The following is a 23,439-nucleotide window of genomic DNA, read 5'->3' as shown; positions in this document are numbered from 1 at the left end:
CATGAAACCGGCTAAAGAAAATACATGGTTAGAGTCGATGACGGAATAAGTAGATTGTAGAAGACATGGCAATTCATAGACCACCAACATTATAAAGCAGCAGCCAGTCTAAATCGGTATAACCATCAGGTACAGATCCTGATGGAACGTGCATGTATTAACATGTACTTAAGCTTGTGGAAAACAGTGCCTGGGAAGCAACCATGACCTCCCAAGAAGAGCAGGAAGAAAAATCTTGATGGAAACAGGCCAACATCCTGCGCAGAGAAATTACAATATTCAACTGCATTTGTTTAGTATTCAGCAGAGAGTGCTTGTTCAATTGATGTGATCAATGTAGCTCCGCCCTCTTTCAAAACTCATGACTCATTTGTTGCAGACTCTTGCAGCTTTAGTTTGTACTTAGATAGCAGGAGGCCAAATAAAGCAATACAGACTTGTTGGCCATTCTTTCTCCTTGTAAACATTGCCAAAAGGTTTCGCAAAAAGAGATGATTATCATGATCCATAGACATTCCTTGAATGCGTTCCTTGACACAGAAAATAAATAACCCTAACACACTAAAGAGTAAAAAGTATGAACTGCATACATGTCCACACACACAGAACTTAATTTGAGGCCAGCAATCCAAGAGACAAAAAGCCTCAACTATTATCATATAGGCTTGCTATATAATATTATTTACTGAATGTGGTAAATGGAAACATTGCTATTGCTTATATGCTGCCACTGTGCTTAGTTAGTTTCCTTATTTATCATTTCACTACACAAGTACTTTGTCAGCAGCAAAACCCCTAAATCCTCAGAGGGAAAATGCAGAAATAAAGAACAAGCCTTGGACTCAATGCTGCAAGATGTTGTACATAAAGCTGCTATTTTTCTTTTCCTCTCTCACGCCTACGAGTTACTTCTACTCACTCAGAGTGCTAACTGGTCTCAACCTCCATTACACAGAGCACACTGGGCTCCCACTTCCACCCTAACAATGGCAGACTGCCAGGTTGGGAAGTGTGTGTATGTGTGGTCGAACTGCACAGGACTGGGAGAAAAACACGGAATTAGGTAATACTCATCCCGTCAGCCTTGAGAAATATGACAGACCTCCAATGCTCCTAAAATTAACTCTGAATTCTCTATCATGTTGCCACCCATTCGCCCCCACTAATACACTAAAGGGGCTGCTACCATGCAAGGTGCCCAGACATGGACTAGCAGGGCCGGGGGTCAAACAGCCAATCTTCAGACGACCCGCACTGAGTCAGTCTAGCCAGATGAGGCTAGATAAACAATGTTGTGATCTAGTAAACAATGTAATCATAGACATATTGGTTGTATGAATGTTGATGACAAGGTCAAAGAAATTCCCTCCCACAAACCCTCACACTGAGAACAGCCTGCCCGGGTTGACAGTAGCACCAAGAGCCCCTCCCCACAGGGAGAGGGGGTGAAGCTAGCGTCAAGTCCGAAGCCCGAGGCCCAGCGAGGAGTACCGTCAAGTTGAAAGCCTTTGCCTTCGCCTCGGGCCCTTCCAAGCCAACGTACCCAGAGCGCACCCTCGGAGCCCATCTCTTTAACCATGCTTTGTGGGTGTGACTTTCTTTGGCCGGGTCATCAACATTTTTACAACCAATGTGTCTGATTAATTTGTTTACATGAGCACTACATTGTTTATCCAGAAGATTGGTAGTTCGATTCCGCACCTTGCATGGTAGCCTCATCCATCGGGGTATGAATGGGTGAATGACATGTAGTTTTACAGCACTTTGAAAGGCAGAGACTAGAAAAGTGCATTTACCATTACCATCATAATTTCATTCTTCGCGTAAAATTTAAGTTGGAAAATATACAGAATTTAAGATGATTATTCCTGTATTTTTTTTATATTGAATATATATTGCAGAACTTTTTTTGGTCTGTTCCCCCCCCCACCCCTTCCCCAATTGTAGTCCAGCCCTAGTTCATTCGAGGTGTATTGGATGTCTGTCATATTTCTTACGTTGGCTGGTTGGGAGATGGTTTGTGTGCATTACCTACTTCTGTGTTTTTGTGCCATTGTCCTGTTTAGAACAGTGAAACGTGTAAAAATACATATTGTTCATTATTAAATTGGGGTGGGGCTAGCTAGTCTGTAGGTAATTAATGGGAAACACTGGATTAGTCATGGAAAATGTGAACTACTTCCTTTTGTTTTGATTTTTTTTAAATGCTTGTAGCAAGTCGTGTTTTAGTTAATTTGCAGACATCTCACGAAATTACTATTATAGCATGAACATATTGCAACGTTGATGGTGAAAAGCTCAAATTCTATCCTTCGGTTTCACCACTGGACGTGCTGCTGTGTAGCTCCTGGGCAGCCAGTAATGCATGGTTCTACTTAGTACTGCATACCCTTGCTTTCCATCTCCCTGAAACTGTACAACCTATGGCAGACCTCAAATTCCTCTGCCTAAGATGTGAGCTCGCTGCCATTCAGTTTGCTATTAGCCTATTTCTCTGCACTCCATGCCACAGTGCCTCGCCTGTTCCCTGCAAACAGACTCCTTCTATACGGCATCAGTGTGCAGCCTGCCTGAGGGGGAGGAGGAGGAGCATTAGAGGGGAGGAAGAAGGGAAGGCTGGGAAAACAAAGCCTCTATAGTCGTCTCTCCAGCCGGGCCAGGCCGAGCCGCACTAGCCAGGCCGAGTTATGTAATGTGACTGGCAGGGCCCACTTCCCTCTTCAGAGCTGCTGCACACGCACACACACACACACAAACACACACACACGCACTAATCCCCACAGGAACAAGCCTCGCTTTGGAGGAAGAGGAGGAGATAGAAGGGGAGCTGTGAGGGAGACAGTGTGATTACAATTTCAGTCTTTCATCTGCACCAAATCGAACTCACGGACACCTCCCTTCTCCTAGCTCCTCTGCTGAAAGATAACGGTCAGGATGATATTAGCACTGCTGGCAGCTCGCTAAAGCATCGAGAGGACATTTGTAACATGCATATATAAAAGTGATTATTGTTCAAACAAGGCCTGAGTGCATAACTGTAGATCCACACATGCCACTGCTAAACTATACTTAAATACTATTTATAATAATTCAGATAATAAATAGGGTTGGCACATTTGAGTGCAGACACTCTCTTAGTGTGGTAGGGCCTCTCTATTCAGTCATTTTATGAAAACATAATGCTTATTACGCAAGAGCTCCTGCTCTACAATCTCATTCAAACGTCTCTGCGGTAGAGCATCGAGGAGTGCATGAGTCAAAAGTGCCTCTAATCAGTAATCACCACTAACGTCTACGACATGAGTGCATTATATAAGCTCTACACTCATACGTTCATACCAAAGCAGAGCATTGTCAAACCCACATGAAACCCAGATAGGGAGCATGCTGACAGTTATGAGCCATGAGCATAATGACGCTGAGAGGAAGTGGCAAATAGGCATTTCACATTGTGAAAGACAAACAAACGGAGCGAAGAAAAGGACAAGTGATTACTAACCATGGAGGCCAGGTGGAGGATTTAAAGCGGTTAAAAATAAAAGACTGATTCTGATTTACTTAGCTGCTTGCCTGGAAACCATGTGATGAGAGGGAGGAGGAGAGTGGCAGAGGGTGTGTGTGTGTGTGTGTGTGTGTGTGTGTGTGTGTGTGTGTGTGTGTGTGTGTGTGTGTGTGTGTGTGTGTGTGTGTGTGTGTCAAGTCCCCATAGGAACACGCACAGAGCATGTACTACCCTCCTGGCACCATAATAAGCTTTGTGATCAGTTTCCTTAGTTTCCACTGACAGTAAGCAGATATAGGCAGCTCGGAGAGGTAAACAGTAGCAGCTCTTTCTGGTGCACAGCCACAGGCTCACAGACTCAATAGTGGTGGGTGGGAGGAGACAGAGGGAGATGAATTAGTGCTTAAGAAGAGGGGGGTGAGCCAGCGCTGCAGCTGTTGTTTAAAGCTCAATGTAAATAACTTGATTTTCCTATCATTTGTAAATTGTATTGGAATGAGACTGTAGTGATTCTTATTATAATTAGACCAATCTTTACATTTGCACCTTTTCTCACCACATGTACATCAGCGCTAACTGTGTTGGCTGTAGTTACTAGGTGTTAAGTTGTCCAGTTGGGGCTGCATGATGTGTACAAAAATGGTAATTTATTATATTGGTAAGTTATTCTAAAATAACCTTTTGTGTTATTTAGATTTAGATGATAGCTGGCTATATTAGCCACCTTGAATCACAATCACTCAAAGGGCATTTATGTATTTCTGAAGTGATACCTACTGTATATTTTGTATATCATCTATTTTGGTTCATACCTAGAACATAACTAGTTATTTTACCATTTTTACCCATAAAAATGGTTATATTTTTACTCATATTTCCAGAGAAACAGGAAATAGTTTGGATGTTTATTCACGGAATTAAACCCTATTCTGCGCTACTACTGTGACCTACTTTTCACTGTCTGTCTCACACACACACACACACAACGGGACAGGAAAGCAGAGGTTATGCATGCACTAAGACCCATTCTTAATACATGCATTCCAGTGGCTAGAGTTCATTGCTGCTGTGCTTTCACCCTGCCTGTTGGTACAAGCAGCTCATGCACACAACTCCTGCATGACATAAAGGGTAGAACCTCAAGCTTGTAGTATGTAGGCACATACATATACACTCAAGCACAGAAAGTCTTTAAAAAAATCAAATTTAAATAAACCCAGTACACAGGTACTTAAAGGAGACAATATTGCAAACAAGGTAAAATGATGTATGATTGAAAATGTAATCAAATAGGATGATCATCAAAAGGATGATAAAAAGATTAAAGTTCTCCAGTTGCTAGGTTCACAAGAATATCCACACACACGAACACACACCACAATGTACTTATAAGTGTATAATTACATAAGTATATATGTATGCCAGCACGAACCGCAAAGCCCAAAACATCTTTTTAAGAAACAAGTGCTTTACTGAAAGTGTCCTGATCAACGGATGGTTATATAATTTCAAAAAGATATAATTTGTAAACTTACCGATTCCATGGCTGTGGAAGAATGTCAGTGGGCTAAAATCCAACGAGAAAAACACCTGTCGTCTGAGTCCACAGAATCCTGAAAAACAAGATGAAAACCAACAGAACATTAGTTAATAGGACAGCACAAGCAGTTTCACATTCCTTACGATGAACGAGGATTGGAGTCGATGCAGAGGGTCATGTTTCTCCTCCCAGGATCAGTTAATGCCCAGTTCCCTGGCAAGCTGAGAAAGGCATATGGAATAACAGGACACAGGGGCACTGACATGCATATGGTCCCCTTTTTATTTTATTCGACCCAACATTGGACACACCAACCCTGGTCTTTATCCAAAATAAGTAGAGCTGTGGATCTTCACTGGTCTAAGGATTTAATTACAATTCACCCCTCAACGATTCCCGATGCATCTGTATCGCATGATACCGCACATGGCTACTTTTTCAAGAATTAATACAAGCATCAGAGAAATATGAACTCCTTTTTGGTTTAGAAAGTGCTTTACAGAATCAGATTACATTAGTCTATAATACAAAAAGCAATATTTCTAAAGCAGTATGTGTGTGAACCACGTCAATACATATACATTACAAAACCAAAACATAAATCCTTCTGCAGTGCACAACAAGTCTGCTGCAATCTACAAAAATATGGTTTTCACATAGAAGCTCTCAGGCAGGGCACCGACACTGCATAAATAGCCTCGCCGCTAGCATACTCTAGCTCGTTAGTTACATTTCCTACCTCTACTCCCCTTTAACTTGTTTAAGTCCCAGCATCTCCCGACAAAACGCCACGATGGGTGAATTTCAGCCTGCATGCAACATCGTTGACAACAGCGCAGCTAATATTGATATAGTGAGAACAACAAGCTAGCAGAGTGCCATCTCAGCTCCGCACATAAGCTCTGCCATCTCCTCTTAGACCATCAGAGGAGATGAGAGACGGAAAGGAAAAAGATTAAGACTTTTGAACTGAAATTAAACCAACTCCATATTATTCTGTGCGTCACTGTCAGTGTGTTCTTATAGAACAGAGACATTTCCGCAACTTTAAAAACAACCCAGCTCTGCATCCAGTCCATGTGCTCAAATGTGGTTATGATGCATCATAAACCTGTATTTGTCCTGAACCATATATTGAACTCACATATTGATCTCACACACTAATAAAGACTCTGGAGTTTGTGGTACTTGGCAAATACATGTAAACACATAAGAGAAGGCAACACACTGATTGGTATTGAACAGATTCTAAAAGCTACAGGTATAACCACACTAATACAACTAATTCTCAGTTCATTTTTGAAAACTTGTGTAAAATGCACCAAGTCACCATTCTCAAAATCAAAGAAATAATAAAAAGACTTTTGGGATGTGACAGCATGGCCATAATTGCAACTAACACATTCAGCAAAAAGTTCCACTGTTTGAGTTTCCTACAGCTTTAATGTAAGTAACAGTTTTATTCCAGAATACAAGTGTGTGTATTGAGTGTATTTACAAGTGCTTCAGATATGCATTTTCCCCCTGAAAATTATTATTATTATTTCATATTTGTTAGTGCATTTCTATCTCTGCGACAGGATAATATCAAATAGGACCTGAATCGAGGGTTTTACAGGATAGGAAACAAAGGCTGATAGTACAGACAGGGTGGCAGGTGGGTATTCGGGACAGGATTAAGGCCAGCCCTCAATGGGATAGCCTAAGTGGTAAGGAGGATGACTGTTGTGTATTTGTCTTTGCACTGGAGTGGAAATTGTGGGGCTTTCCCAGCGGGAAGCACAGGATTGAAGGATTGTAATAATCCAGACGGGAAGCAGAACACTAACCTCCCAGCAGAGTTTTGGATACAGAATAGAGACAATCCCCCTCGATAATCAACGACAAAAACTGTCAAGTAATACACTTTTAAACAAGAACTGTGAAGTACAAAACGCATGGCAACACCAACAAATATAACTCTGAAAGCAAATCCAGAACCTTCGACCAAGGTTAGTCTTTAAAGTTGCTGAACATACAGATATGCCAGAAAGCAAATCATGAAATATACATATCAACATTGACAACCACCATCTAGAAGTGAAATAAAAGGAGCTGTTTTGAGCAAGAAAATTGATCATCTATTGTTTAATTCAGTAACAATTTCAAAGCCTTTCAACAGCTGCTAATAGTTGACAACTGCATTCAAACATTTCAACAAAACTGACAGTACATGACATTTAGTTTAATTTTACATAACCTTAAACTATACAACACACTTCAGAAAGTACTCGTCTTCATGGGAACAAAAATACAACCTATATAAGACACATTCCTCTGCCCACACAAACTGTGTGCCAAAGATAACATTACTAAAAGCCTGGATATACATCACAATTTTCCCAGTTAAAATGTAAGTGTTTACCAAAGTCCCAACATCTGAAATCGGGTTCTGTGCTCAACCATTTCTGCAACTATATGAAACAACATTTGGCGGGAGCCGGGGTTTGGACATCTCCCTGAAGCGCTCTTTTTACATTCTTAACAGAACATCTTTCATCACTGTTCATGTAACTAAGTGCAACAGTAGGAATACCTTCCAGGAGACACACTAGTGCTTTCCGGCCAGGTCATACAATAAATCATATGAACCTAATCTCAAGCATAACCTGACGCGTACATTTTCCCAAGAATTTGTAGTAAAACTAAGTTTCTACAGGATGCTTTTTCCATGCCTATATATTAGATTCAATTAATCAAACTGCTATGCCACTGTTTGCATGCAATGCATATTTGAATTGATAAGCTACTTTCCGATCCTCTCTCTGGTGTGGTGTTATGCGACGGTAATTAATACAATGAATTCAAATAAACAGGAATTTCTAGAAGTATTGCAATTTATTGACCTACAAAACATGAAATAAATATGATCTTTTCAAAAAAAGGTACCAGACTCCAGTCAGACAACAATAACATTAGCTCGCTGAACACACTTCACAACTAGGGTTGTCATGATACCAAAATTATAACTTCGATACGATACCTGACATAAATATCACGATACCCGATACCAGAATTCGATACAATACTGGCATATTTATCTATAATAGTAATAAATAAAACATCTGTATGGTTCCCTTTTTACCAGCTTGTTCCTGCCCAGCTTTTTCAACACATAACAAATGGCATTAATATTAGTATTATCCTACAGCAAGAAATTAATGAAAACTTCATGGTGGCATCACAGCATTGATTATACACGGCTATGTAGGCCTTTTGTCCGTATCTGACCAGATGACTACATAGTTCCTTTCATAAGTGTGAGCAATTGTAAAGTTCATATTTTATCTTAATTCATGGAATAATTATTTTTCCTTTACAAAAAAAAAAAAAAAGAGATCCACTCTCAAGCTCCACCAGCATGTAGCCATTTTGCATCAATTGTGTTTCATTTAGTACACGTGTGCATTGTGACCTCATGATCATATAGGCTTGTCGTTAAACTAGGCTAAGACTACTCGTGTTAGGCTGTATGTGGGTGAGCTTAAGGTGTGCATCATGTTTATAATCACATTTGATTACCTGTCATTCTTTGAACTCTTTGAAAAGTTCAGGGTGTCTGTCTGAAAGGTGCTTTGCCTTGTTTGACGTGTTGCTCCCTAGTCTGAGTGGCTTTGAAACACTGTCTGCAATGTAGCCAAAGTATTTCCAGATTTCAGATTTTTTACAAAAAGCCGATGACGGTCGGTAAATGGTATCCTATTCACAACACACTTAAGATCAAACTTATCCGTCGACTGACTTTGGTAGTCTTCCCACTGTGCCAACAATCACCCACTCTGGTTTGAGACTTTGAAAGAGAATGAATAAGTAACAGATAACTAGAAAGGTGCACTCAGTAGAGCACAGACTTCCGTCAGGTGTGTCTGAAACGGCCGCGGCTGTAGTGTGCGATTGAATGAATACATTCCACAATTGTCTAACCCCAAGTCTAGACACCAAGGCATCATAAAATACACTTCAAAAGTCAAAAACAAGTGCCGATGTATGAAGGCAATTGGCTCAAAGTCGTTACAGTTGCTTTCTTATCTTTGACTGAGCTCCACCAGACAAGAATCTGAATGCTCCACAAGAACCAACATACACCAGTGTTGTTGTTGTGGGCAGTATAGTGATCACGGGTGTCACCTTCTGCCACAACATGGATTTTGAAATTCGGGATTTAAGATGATAAACACACAGGTTTTGGTTTCAGCACACTCGTGGGCAAGGTAGATACCATACCTGAAGAACTAGGTTACTCTCACACAGTGTATACCATCTATGTTCCATACAGGCTTCCGCCATTCTGTTTTGGTGTGGAACCTTTTGCTTTTCATGCTTTTTCTTTGCTTTGGCGTCCATGCTAACAGTTTACAGCAACACAGCCTGCGCGAGCAGTGCAGCTTTAGCCGCTGGACTGCTGCAGCTTGTACATATGCGTTGTCCACACGGATAGCATTGCTGCTGCAGCGTTGCTATAGTCAGCCCTCAAAAGATCACTTTCGTTGTCTTGTTTTGATGAGGGAAAGAAAAGGTGAAACACGCTCTCGATGTGTCCAAGTTGTAAAATGTTAGGTCTGCTTTGTGTTTAAAAAAAAAAAAAAAAAAGGTGTACATTATTAGAAATGTAATACGATTCCCATTTTGGCTGTGGTGAAAAATAGGGGAAATAACTTTATAAAACAGTAACTGTGTGAGAATTATTTTTTTTTTGTATTGCCGAGATTCAGGTTGCTCGGCAATACACACGCACACAACTCAAAACAACATCATGGCTACTAACGCTGAAAAGAATCACAAAGCAAATACATTAATAATAATAATAATAATAATAATCCATTTAATTTATATAGCACTTTTCAAGATACTCAAAGACACTTTACATGTTACATTATACACCGTAGACACAGCTACGGGGAGCAATGCAGGGTTTGCAGACCATTCTGGGGCAGACTGCTGTTCCCAAAACAGATAGCTATATTTTTTATTTGGAACCGCAATTTTATCTTAAGATATGTTACATCTTTTGGGTGGAGTATTACTGCAGTGTGTAACACTGCGATATAATACCATGCTGGGCGGTATACCGGTTTCAAATTTCCATACGGTATGAATTTTTCATATACCGTCATACTGGTGCATAGCCATAACTGTTGTCGCTCTTCGGCAGGCAGCACAATATATTGTTCACCGCTCACCACTGAGGGCCGGAGCTACTTGTCTTACGTGTATTGAGAGAGTCATGGTTATAACAATAATTAATAACCCACAACTAACGCTCTTTAACACCACGACACAACAGTTTGTGAAACAAACAATTTGTAACACTAATAATTGTACATTTATAAAATGGCACCACCAAACGGCACGCTGGGTACAGCTCGCTCACTATCACAACAAGAAGAAACTCCGTCGCTACATTAAACAACGGAAAAGAGCGATGCAGGAGGAACAACGAAAGACCAGAGATGCACCAATACAACTTGTGCCCAAGACGGGGAGCTGTGTCTGCTGTTTGGAGGTTTTTTGGTTTTGAAAAATCCGACGTAGATCAGAAAACGATTAATTGCAATTGTTTGTCGAGCTGAACATGGAGGGACTTAGTATCCAGGGGAATGTAGGTGAAGAAAAAAAAAAAAAACAGGAAGAGACCGAACGGAAGACGCGCCACACAAACAGCTGTTCACCGCTCGCTGACCAGTTGCGAGCGAGTTGGCCAGAGCGGTGAACAACGAGCAGTGAACAGCTGTTCAGTTGGCCGGCGGTCCTTTTCAGCGTCAATGAATGAATGCGTTTACTTGAGAAAAAAAAATATACTGTGATATACCATGAAACCGCTCACCCCTAATACCATCCGCATAAATTCCCCCCAAAATACAAAACCAAACACAAAAACATCAGATATACACATGCACTAGTGCAGAAACCAGCACATACATTTACAAAATAGTCTATTTAAACAATTAAATATATACACTCAAGACTATGGAGGAGCGCAAAGGAAAAGGTCAGAGGTGAACTGTCAAACTCCTAAGGCTTCATTTAACCAAGCCTAGTCAAAAGCGCTGCCTCCACACTGTGCAGAGCTGAGGCCAAACATTCAACATTATCATGCATAATTGCACCAAATTTCTACTTCTGAATCACCATGACAACATGCCTGCATATTTAATTCCTCTGCATGTTTTCTGAACATCTTCCTGTTATCTAACAGCTGAAATATCAGCAGTGCGTTTTAGTGCGCTTAAAACAATAGAACGAGACTGCCGGTTCTATGTGCATGGCCAGTGGTGACCCATGACATATTTGTGTGTGTGTGTGTGTGTGTGTGTGGGCAAAGGAGGAGACATTCCCCGGGTACTGTGGGATTAAGGAGGAGACAGGGGCTCTAATGCTGGCTTCAGGACACACAGGCTTCTTTTGTCCTCCTTTTCTGTCATTTGGCATCTGATTACAAGAAGAGCTTCCATTTCAACAAACTGGTATCACTGCTGCTACTATATATGGGAAATCTGGACCATATAACACAAAACGAACAAGGGCCCCCCCCCCCCTGCCCAGGGCAATAGAGCACCTCTCCAGTCAGTCCTGTGTCTGGCTGTCCTATCAGAGACCAGATCAGAGCCAGCTGAAAGGAGACCTGGAACTCAAAACAAGGCCTGTGACATGCTTTATGAAATCACAGAGGTCACTCTGTGATTTCATAAAGCATGTCACAGGCCTTGTACTTATCATGCAGGGAGTCGTTCACGCTCACACGGCAGTCTTTGCAGCACAGTAGATAATCTCTAACAAAATTCACAAGCTGGCCGAATGTTGTGTATTTCATGTGCAGAACAGTTCTGCACATGAAATGTTAGAAAAGGATTAGAAATGTTTGCACAGAATCTCAGCAAGACAAAACTAACATGCAGTGCTGTTGTGATTCATGAAATAAAGCAGCCTAGTAATAGACTTCTATAATGTTACATGAGCTTTAAATTGTGTCCTTTACTGTCCAATCAATAGCAATGTGGTAAAAACAAGTTAGGCCATATCGATCAGAATGTGTCTAGGATTGGGTTGGGACCAACTTAGCCCTGTATGGAAAACAGCAGACTGCTTATTGATTTAAATGAGGCATCTCTGTCGACACAGAAGGGGCGCCAAGGTAGAAGGTTCCTATAGAAAAACGTAGGGTGGTCCCAGATAAAAATGTAACATTCAACGTTACAAGACTGAAATATGATTACAGACTTTGAAACAATTAGACTAACACAAAGACACAATACCCAAATGAAGGAAAACAATACATAACTATATAATCAAGTTTATTCAACAGATTTATACAGATATAATTGTGACAAACCTCCCACTGTAAAATGCCTTTATGCTACACGTTAGGCTGACGGAGGGTGCAGTTCTAGTATCTGGGGGGTTGGCTGTCACAGGAGAGCTCAGAGATAGTTAGTGCTAGGATGTCGATGACAAACCTACCTTTATATTTAGTCTGAGCACTGAACCAAAAAAAACAATAGGAAGCAACAGCAGCTCAATACAAGCGCCCGAGTTTGGCCTGCAGTATGTCATAGCATCAGGTAGCAGAGCTTATTGTAATATCTTCACTAATTCGATTCAGTTATCTGCTCAAACACTGGAGGGGATATCTGACACTAGAGGGTGTGGGGAGACAGCTGGGTGAGGGGGGCATGGGATGAGGGGGAGAGAGAAAATGCACACTACACCACTCTTCTTCAAAAACATCTACATTATTGATAAAGCTTGGCTTCGGCAAGGAGGGACCACAGCACAGTGATCCTCCACATCTCCAGCATGAGCAACCAACACAGACAGCACATTGGCAGCTCAATGTGAATCGGTTGATCTAAAGACCAAAACACACAAGTGCCAGATTAGGCATCAGCATAGAAGACGGCAATGAGACGTAATATAATGTAAATACAGAGGGGAGGCTGAGCAGGGGTGACAGAGGGAGCTAGGAAAAAAGCACGGCCTAGATAACAAAGATAAAAAGGTGAGACGGCTGGGATGGGTGGATACCCGCTGAACAACAAACCAGCTAAATAAAGGCCTGATAATAAATGGAGGCAGAGAAGGGATGGGATGAGGGCTGCAATGAGAAGGCAGCAGTACTCGTGACACAGTTCGCGACAGCGCTCATTTGTTTGGCACAGCCATGCCGTGGAAAGCTCTGCTCACTCGCTCTATGAATCTTCTGCTGTTGTCAAGGTAACAAGCTCTCTGGACCTGGAGAAAAATAAATCTCATCACATTCAAAAGAGGTCTTTTCAAATGCTGGCCTCAACCTGAAACTTGCACGTGTTCCCAATATATAGCCTGTGCCATTTAAACCTTCTCCGTATATAACACCTAGAGTGTTGCTGGAATGAACAATGAAGGATCGCAACAACAACAACAACAACAGTGATTCACAGCAGTGCTGTTCAGACTGCTTTATAAACATTAATCAAATGTCAATTAAATCGATCCAAGGCTTCACAAGACAGAAGCTCAACCAAAAGGCCACTTAATACAATTTCCTATCTGACTAGGTGAAACATTCATGGAATTTCAGCCGGCTTAACATGAAAGGGATTCATGAGGGAAATAAAGGAAAAAGAACGGTATAAATCAAAAAGCATGAATGTTGTATTTTTTTTAATTATTATTATTATTACTGGGGACGGGAATTTCGACAGATTGATTCGATTCAGAGGGCTACAATGCGATTATGAAATAATTGATTCTTCTTGATGCATCTAAATCTTATATTTTGTAATAATTTTCTCTTTTAAATAGTAAATCATTTCAAATATGCTGCATTTTTAAAATAGCAGATGACTTTACTTCTATTATCTTTTATGAGTTCAATATTAATAACACATAGAAGAGATGTGTAGGGTTACATGTTCCAGTATTGCAAAGAGAACCAACAGGAGAATAAATTCAATTGGGCCTGTAGCAGCATCATCGTAGTATAACATAGAATTCAGCATATTCTGAATCATTTGACATGTATTACTGAATAAAGGCAGCGTGTTATATTATAGACTTCTTTTAAAACAAATATTGGTTATAGGCAATGACCATTCAGCTCTCGTACAAAAAGAACGCTTTCTGTGGTGAAACTTTACATTGTGATAAAGTGAGAGGTTTCTGTGACACATGATTCTGTGGCAACAGATATCACATTACTGCCATCATACCCACTTTCCTTAGTGACTCCATGACTTTAGCTGTGTTGTTAAGTGCGAGTATCGCTCTGTCCGTTGAGACAATGCATCTCGGTTCCAAAGTGTGCAACACGGTGCGAAAGCTCGGATTCTCAATGACCGTGTAGGCAAAAAAAGTGTGAATCTCCTTCGTGATTCACAAAAAAGTAAGCAAAATACTTCCCTACGTTAGCTTTTAAGCCAGGGGGTGCCGGTCGGATTGTATCCGTATTTGGCTGTTGAAGCCAAAACTCCACTAGTATTTAGCCCAGTTTAGGACGTAAACAAGACGCACGTGTGTTACGTCTATTGCGTTTAGGAGCAGCGGTAAGGAACGGACAGCCTGTTGTCACAGTTTACAATCTTCACTTATTTAGTTTTCTGCATCTTAGATGAAATAATCCCCCCCACACCCACACCCCTAATTACAACTGGGGCTGAGAGAAAAAAATAGTACAATCTAGTAAAAACAGATCGACTGCCGATCAAAATCAACCGGTTTTCAGCTGAGAGGCCATGACGGTTGACCAGCCTTAAAACATTTGGAACAATACACTTATTATATTGTAATTCATTCCCATGAGTGCTGCTCAGAGTACTTGTCGTGAGCAGCACAGGGTCTCTATCTTGCACATTTGTGCTTTTAACAGAGCCAACATTAGTGAAGGTTGCATTGACTCTAAAATTGTATTGAGCGAAGGTTAATTTAAATGCTATCATGATATGTTTAAATGTAAAATTGTTTTTGATGAGAAACTTGAAAAGATAGAGTTGTTTGAAGGAGATGTTCTCTAACACCAACTCTAGTAAATAATAAAATATAATTAAAATGGCTAATGCCATCATTATTTTTTAAATCATGTGTTTTCATGTAAATAACCACTGTAGGTGACAATAACAAAGTAAAAACTTTGGTAAAGACTTCAGGAAGTTGAAATGACTTCTCGGTACGAGGGTGAAAGAAGGTTCGCCTGGAGCCTTGCTGTCAATTATAGTTCTTAGAAAATTGGAATTGAGAAATCCCAATCAGCGAGTCAAACTTTAAAAAAATGGAAATGGCCAAAAACATTGCAATTAGTGAATCTCTAATTCAGTGTTTTTAACAATGGCATTTATACAGTATGTGAAGGCCATCCAGCCTAATCACTCATACTGAGATTTGATTTTCTATCAAGAAAGCTCGTCATTCAGCCTCACACACACACACACACACACACACACACTCTGAGCATTTTCACAGTTCTGCCATTTGTCATTTTCTGTTGCTATGGTTGCAGTGAAAGACAGAGCTCTTTGAATATTGGAAATGGAGGAGCAGCAGCACATGGTACATTATCGACAAACACCCGCTCATGCTCCAACACCACTAAACACATCGACTGTGTAGCTTCTGAATGACAGCGGCCATCCGTTCACCCACACAATTCTAAGCTAGTTTAAAAAGTAGCCATTTAATAAATACCTAGAGTTGACACACATCCCTTCCACATACTAAATCCTGTATTCAGCTACAAAGCCAGCTATCTAGTTCCAAATACAGATGTGAAACTCCGATTTTTATCAATGCAAATTCTGTGTTCTGCAAAATACAACATTCTATTCAATATATTTAGAATAGCCCTCAAGACAAATGTGTCTCACATCGGTACACGAAAACCTTAAGGAGAGCAACAGAGAAGGGATCCCTCTCCCAAGATGGCTAGAAGTGCAATAGATTTCACTTGTACAGAACAACATCATAACATAGTTACAACATATTCAATGCATATCACATAAATGATCAACATGCCTCTTCACAATATGGAGCCAACACTACCATTAAGATTGATCCACGGTGTGAGTGCGATAGCTTGCAGCATGAGCAACTGTGCAGCACGATGCCCCCTTCATCTTGACAAGGAGCCATTTCAGACCTTTCTTGTATTTTGCTGTGCTTGACAGTTAGTGTCCATCGTCTCCCTTTCGACAGGCTTGAGCCACACACACACACTCCTGAGATCTCCCTTCAGCGTCATTGGATAGCATTGGTCTAAACATCAGAGTTGGGAAATCGCAACAGCAGTCTGTGGTTGTGGATGCATACTTTTACAAAAAAAACCTCGAAAGTCATCACTGACAACCAATGTTTCATGAGAACACCATCTTACTCTGCGTTTACACCAAAAGCGTTGCAAATTTACGCTTTACTGGTGTGAGTTTACTCGCCAGACTATTTGTGGTTTATTCACGTCATTCACTATACGCGTGCGGGAGAGGGGGCGTGGATTATCTCCGTGGAAACAGTTATCATTTACTATTGAAGATTTATAATTGTGGAAATCCCACAAAAGATCAAATGCCCTCGTGTTTGGGTTCATAACATCATCCGTAGGCTCACACAGCTCGGTGAATTTCGGTGTGAACGCAGCATTAGGTAGTGTACATGAGCTATTACTGTTAACACCAATTGCCAATGAGGGCCATATACCATAAACATAAGCACACCCACGCATGTTAAAACAAAAAAAAGGAAAATCACAAAAAAGGCTTGCTGCAGAGGGCTTTGACCCCACAGATGATAAAAAAACATTTTTTAAATCATCAAGGGACAACTCTCCACTTTCTTCTGTGAAAGCATGACTGCAACCGCATGTACACAAGGGCAAAAAAACAAACAATACAGGACTCTGGAGTGGCCATTCAATGCAAATGCCTCCAAGTATATATTTTAATTTACACAAGCACATCAGAACAGCAGTGGTAGCATTATGTCAGGTGAGGCTGGCTTATGAATACACAAGAAATCATGTATGTTTTGGTCCAGCAATACTACTCTCTGCCCATTAGATTCCTAGTTGAATCTATGGTAAAGCATGTTGTTTTTTAAATGAAGACAGCATTAAAAAGCATGTACTGATGTGCAGCACAACTGTAGAAATAGGAGGCATATCTGTTGGTGAGACACACAACTGAGTGACATCTAAAATGCACAGGACACACTTCAAAATATTACAGAATTTACCTTTATAGTTAGCAATACGTAGCCAGCTTCTTGCTACTACACACACACAATTACATATACTGATACCAATTTAAAAAATAAAAGATATCATATCTGCACTCCATTTTGGTCAACACTTTAAGATAAAGGATTATTATCTACCAGCCGAGAAAACTGCTTGCATCTGGGACCACAGAGAAGGCATGCCAGGTCAAATGTTCTCCATAACTTTACACAAGATGTTGGTGTGTACGCATAGTTGATTCAGATTTTCGTCAAAGGAGGAAACAAGGCAACCAGTTACGTACAACACCCTTAGCTTCCTGGAACCAGGGTGACTGCATAGAGGTGGAGATGGGGGAGGAGACTGTCAGAGAGAGGGGAGACGAGCATGCAGTATGCAAGTGTACTGCTGGGCTCTAAGATGGAAAGGCAAATGTGGCAGAGAGAAAGTGGAAGCAGAAGATGCGAGAGGACAGAGGTGTTGGGTGGAAAGAACAAGTGGAGAGTTAAACCAAGTGTGTGAGAGAGCAACATAACAGTGCACCACAGGGCAGAGTTCTGCAGACTATCTAATGGGTCCAAGAAACACAGAGTGATGACATTTTGTTATAGATATGTTGCAATTGAAGCGATAGAGATAGAGCGAGAGCTACATGCAAGGAAAGTATGCAGGACTGGCCGGACAATGGAAAGGAGGGAGGAGCAGTGGCCTTTACTCTTTTTTATGTTGGTGGAGCCAAGTCCCTTTGCTCTATCAATCAACCACTCTAAGTATAGCTCCTTATTATTAAATTATTAAATAGGAAAAACATTCATAATAGAACAGCTGTAGCTTTAAATAGATTTCAATTTTGGACCATTCTGCAAGGGAACATTTTTCTCCAAACGTGTTGCCACATGGCCCACAAAAACAGACGATATTGGCAGATCCAAACCGAGGGACACTTGATGAGGTATTGAAATGAAATGATTCAGACATTTAAAGAAGAGAAACACCCGATAAAGATACTGATATTGGTCCAAGTCAAATAGCTGGGCCGGGTAAAGGTGCACAGTGGGCCGATCTGGTATCGGATACAATTGTTTAACTTTGGTTTTCCCAGACAAATGAATGGTGGGGCTCTAATATCCAAGACTTGAGAGCTGGCTACAAAAAGGATGCTATTTGTGTGATGGAAGCCATCCAATTCCTGATGCGGTTTTCATGAAACCAATGTTGCTACTTGCCATCCAGGTGGGTTTTTCTGACACCATAGACCATGAATGTAATACTTATTGGCCACTGACTCTCAGGTCCATGTTTCCTCTGGTCACAAGGCTACTACAGCCAGTGGCCCAATCCCCACCTCCTACCCCCTATACTTCAGCCGCCCTTACTTTGACACCACCAACATTGTAACTCAACCTTCATGTCCATCTTAACTAGATATCTGTTTAGTTTTGTAAGCATCTTGCATGGTGGCGATGCTATCGAGGTCACACAATCTGTCCACAGACAGAAAAATAAACACATAGCAAAACTGCTTCTTTGCTGCTACACTAAATGTCTCCAGGACCACATTTTGTGATGACAGACAAACACAGGGAGAGACACACACACACACACACACACACACACACACAGTGTAGCATGTGCTAAAACATGCAAAACCATTGCCATGAGCCTTTACCTGCTTTCCCTTTTCTAAGAACAGTGTACATTCAAACAGGCCATGCAGTGATTGTGGGTGAGAACTAGTTTTGCATAAGTAATGAGGAGGAATAAAAGACTGTCCTACATCCATGCCAGAGATTACACTGCTGGCTTCTGTTTCTATAAAAAGCTTCACTGCAGGCAGTATGAGTGGTACAGACACACACGCAACAACACAAACACACATGCACACGGGCACAAAAACAAGCCAGTGTATTTATAGGGAGGACGGTTCTGGTATCAAAAGAACTTTAAAGATCAGCGTCTGGTTAGTCGACGAATAACAATCTGCGAGTATTCAAAGCCTTGAGAGACACAAACAGTGAAATCCTGTAAAGATTATTGGTAGCTCTAGGCCAACTTAATGGCCTCTACGTTTTCTAAGTTTCCTGTTCTCCTATTTTCCACTTCTCATTCAGACTTCTTCCTTTCACTGTAAAACAAATAACTCAGTGAAGTGTTTTCACAATGTGGGACACACAGATACAATGTGGACGCACAGGCCTCGTTATAAAGAGCCAAGCACACATTGGCCTGTAGCTTTAAGAAGGACTCTTGAGTTGCCACATATTCAGGAGGGAAAGTCCCTGTGCAGGATGACTGAAGATGTGATTTTCCACTCCCTGCTGACTGCTCTGGTTAAACACACTAATTCCTATCCCCGCACCAAGAAAAGAGTTAGTTACTTCACCTTCTGTGACTTGGGAGGAACATTCTAGATAATAATATATTAGAAGTTATTCAGGGGTGGAACTTATTATTTTTACTTTTGTTTATTCCGTTGACTATTTCCTACGAAATATGAAACTGTACCCATCAAAATGTCCAGTTGCCCAACTGACTTTAAGATACAGCAGTGTAGAAGGAAGAAAATTGGCGAGCTAAAATTGGCCCCATCTTATGTTTATCATTTTGCATCTTATGTAATTTCTTCTGATTATCTTCAAGCCTTTGTCTTTTCAAAAGATCAAGTAAATTGATGATCACAAAGTACAGATGTTTTTGTTCACACATTTCTAGGTGAATGCCGTCAGAAGTCTGTGAGCATTAAATAGTGATTAAATGGGTCTCAATGCAGCAGCCCAGACAATAATTTCAGCCTTGGTTGACAGTTAGCATACCCGCAATCAAAACATGTCTTATATTAATGCTGACGCCAACATTAAACAAAAGATATTAACATACAAGCACTGTTTCACTTTCTATAATTGAAACTGAAATGTAGCCATATTATAGATTCAAAGGAGAGTTGATCCACTATAACGAGTAGTAGGGATGTTAAAAATGAACTGTTAACCTCAGCAAAAAACAATGATTACTGTAATCAGTTAATTAAAATATGTGAAGAATAAAAACTGAAAAGGAGAACAGCTGGTTCATCTTAAAAGGTCAGCTCACATTAAGTGCACCTGAGTCAGAGCAAACCCCCTTCAATTTCAATCAGAAGGCAGCAAGCAGGTGGCTAGCAAGCAAGAGACAGGGCTTGGATTGGGTCTTTAGGAGTTGGAATGAGTCCCAAAACCCAGAAATGATTTAGCATTTGTGCACTTCTGGTTCCCTCGACTCAATGTCAAGTTGTTGTTGTTTTGTAATGGATTTTGGGTTAGATGCCTAAAATAAGCTCAGCAAATATCCCTAGCAAACTGTTAAGCTTTTATGTGTCTTTTAACAAAAAAGGGGGGTCCCCAACAAGTGGCTTACTGAGACTTAAATGGGGAATCACTGATTTCTCTGCCATTTTCGCCTTCTCTTGTACACTCGTGGACCTAACGTTACCTTTTTTTCTCGCAGACTGCATTCATGCTTCAAAAGTCCTAAAAATGTGAAGATTGTCTTTCTGGAAGTGTCATAAACGTGCGTTTGCCACAGCTTATTATCTACAGTTACCCAAATCTAATGGAAAAATGCCATTGGCTTTTTGACGAGGGAACCAGCACAAACCACATCCTGTTGGCCTACAAAAATATGTTGTGCCTGCAGCACTCGCCGGGCTTGCAATACACTGGAGTAAACCCTGACAACTATCGCAGGCAGAACCACAGCTAAACTCGCAGCTAAACTAATGCAGGGGAGACTCAATGGGAGTGTCTTCACATGTCCTCGTTCTATTAGTTTCAGCGTGGACAGCAAAAGTTAATATAAATAGAGATAAACACTCCTTAGCACAGATCTCCCTTAAGCCAAGAAGACGATGTGATACATATTTGACCCTCCTTTAAGTGTGTAATTCATGTGGTGGAAGAATCATTGTCAAAGTGCCATTGCTGTGAGAGGGACGGCATGCCTCGTATAAAGATCCTCTCATGCTCCTGACCTCCTATGAGCCAGTTGTTATCTATTCTGATGCTCAATATTATTTCACTGGCAGTCTTGTAGTGTGACTACTTGAACAAACGGTCACTCCGGCACACATCAAAACAAAGGTTGCGCTAAATATGAGATGTCCTCAAAGGAAACAACTTCTAGTTGGTGCCTAGTCTAATATTAGCTTAGGTGCTTAACTGCTTAGGAATGCACATTCGTTGATGTGGGCATTTTGCTTCAGGTACCAGTGAAAAGATGAAAAATGTGCCATTAATTCCAGTTAAGGTGAAAAACCCAACAGTTTAAAGATGCATCAAAAGAAAACACTGCAAGGTTGTGCATAATAACATGACTGTATTGTACAACTCTAGAAAGTTCTCAGTCTTCTATCTTAATGATTACAGGTAAACAGTAGATCTATGCCATACATGTTACAAACTCTAACTGGAAGTGAAAATATGCAACAAAGTATCTTTGCTAGATGATATTGTGGTTGTGGCAAAGATTCAGCCAGACTCAAGTTTTCTGTCTGTATTTCGCTGCAGCTGGAGGTGCCAACACTGGTCTAATTGAAATTAATGACGGCTAAGGGGTTTGATGCAGTGCTGCTGCCGGTCAGAACATGGTTCTAACAGATTCCCCCAAAATGCCTCTCAATCACCGTCACATGCACACCTCTGAGGTGATCCAAGTTATCCTCGAACAGTCCTAAATTGGATAAACTCAGAAAGATTACACAGTAGCCTCATTTGTCTGAACTACAGTTTGTGTCTGAAGCCTCTAACGAGTTACAAAACTGTCTTCTTCCACCAGCCAATAGCAAAATTACAGCGAGCAGGGAACAAGAACTTGACACTCAACACGTAGAGGCATTATAATAAGCCTTGATAAAGAATTTGCACAGGTAAATCATCCGTTTGAAGGCAATTACCCACAAAATATGAAGGCAGTTCAGCACAAAAAGCAGCATCAACAATAGGTCTAACCGTAGAGTCCCGTTAAAACGGACAGTGGGATGAATCACAACCTCTTTATAGCCACCAGCCAAGCTCTAAAGACAGAAAAGAGCTGAGTGGGGAAAATGCATGTACCAGACAAAAAGGGTACTTAGATCCTTTGTGTTGGGTATACTGCCCCACAGCATGCTGGGGGGGGGGGTGGGGGGGGGGGGGGGGGGGGGGGGTAAACAAAGTATGGCTGCATGTATTGGTGAGCAAGGGTATGGGCCCCGACTGACGGCCCTCATCTCTTTGGTATGCCTTTGCTTTTCATTCACATCCCACCCGCACAGGCGCAGAGGCCCATCTCCCCACAGCCCTGCCCTCCCCCTTCCTGTTGTTGCATTTCAAATGTAAATGGTGGGGTGAATGGCTGCAGCTGGCCCATCAAAAGGCCAGCCCTGCTGAAGGGCCTTAGGGATTGAGATTCAGCCAGGCAATACCACCTCTACCCTCCCCCACGCATCAACACTTTGTCCTAACACCCTTACCCTCTGTCTCAGTTTAAAGTTTACGCCCAACATGAAGAGGAAGGCTGGGCAAAGCAGGGCTTAAAGAAAACTGCTGAAGTTGTTTGCCTCCCAGCACAACAGTAGTCCGGCATGAAGCAATTTCTCAAAGTGGCAATAAGTCGCAGACATATTTTATTTATCTCAGAGAGACAAAGGTTAGTAATGGACAGGAAACGGGATGCTGTTCCATCTCTACAGAGCACAAAACTGCTGTTGCATATATTGCATTTACCATGACTTTGACACAATTCTTCTGTCAAGATGCAATGTTCGAAAAAAGGGAGCTGAAACTGCAACGGGGGAGAAAAATTGGGAAGGATAATTTGACTGCTCAACAAAAACAATGTTGTTTCAGTTCTGTAACAGCAATACTGTGTGATCAACAGTGTTTAACAATAATGCATGTGCAATGCTAGAACACTGACAAAACTAAATCATATGAAAAAGGACTATTTGGGGTTTAGCAATAAAAAACAGGTTCAGTAAGTGATGAGCAACAGAAAAATAGCATCAGAGAAGATCCAACTCACATTGACCCTCAGACATATTGCTGTGATTTGTGCACTATGTTCTGTTTTATAACACTGCTTATTATGAGGTTTAAAAAATAAATAAAAATACATGTCAGCCACCGTAGCTTTGGATTGTAACGGAATTTTTTTTATTTTTTTATT

At 41.0% G+C, this 23,439-nt stretch overlaps 1 protein-coding gene across 1 annotated transcript in view; it reads right to left on the bottom strand.

Moving 5' to 3' along the window:
• ankrd11 (ankyrin repeat domain 11) overlaps positions 1–23,439 on the bottom strand; it is a 94,563-nt gene that overhangs the window by 64,632 nt on the left and 6,492 nt on the right. Inside the window, 1 exon segment of the mRNA XM_034529323.1 lies at positions 5,038–5,115. The gene's annotated coding sequence lies outside the window, so the exon portion shown is untranslated.

Source organism: Cyclopterus lumpus, chromosome 3 (assembly GCF_009769545.1).
Source record: "Cyclopterus lumpus isolate fCycLum1 chromosome 3, fCycLum1.pri, whole genome shotgun sequence".
In the NCBI taxonomy this organism is placed as follows: Eukaryota; Metazoa; Chordata; class Actinopteri; order Perciformes; family Cyclopteridae; genus Cyclopterus; species Cyclopterus lumpus.
The sequence above is the reverse complement of the archived record's forward strand: the minus strand, read 5'-3'. Positions and strand labels throughout refer to the sequence as shown.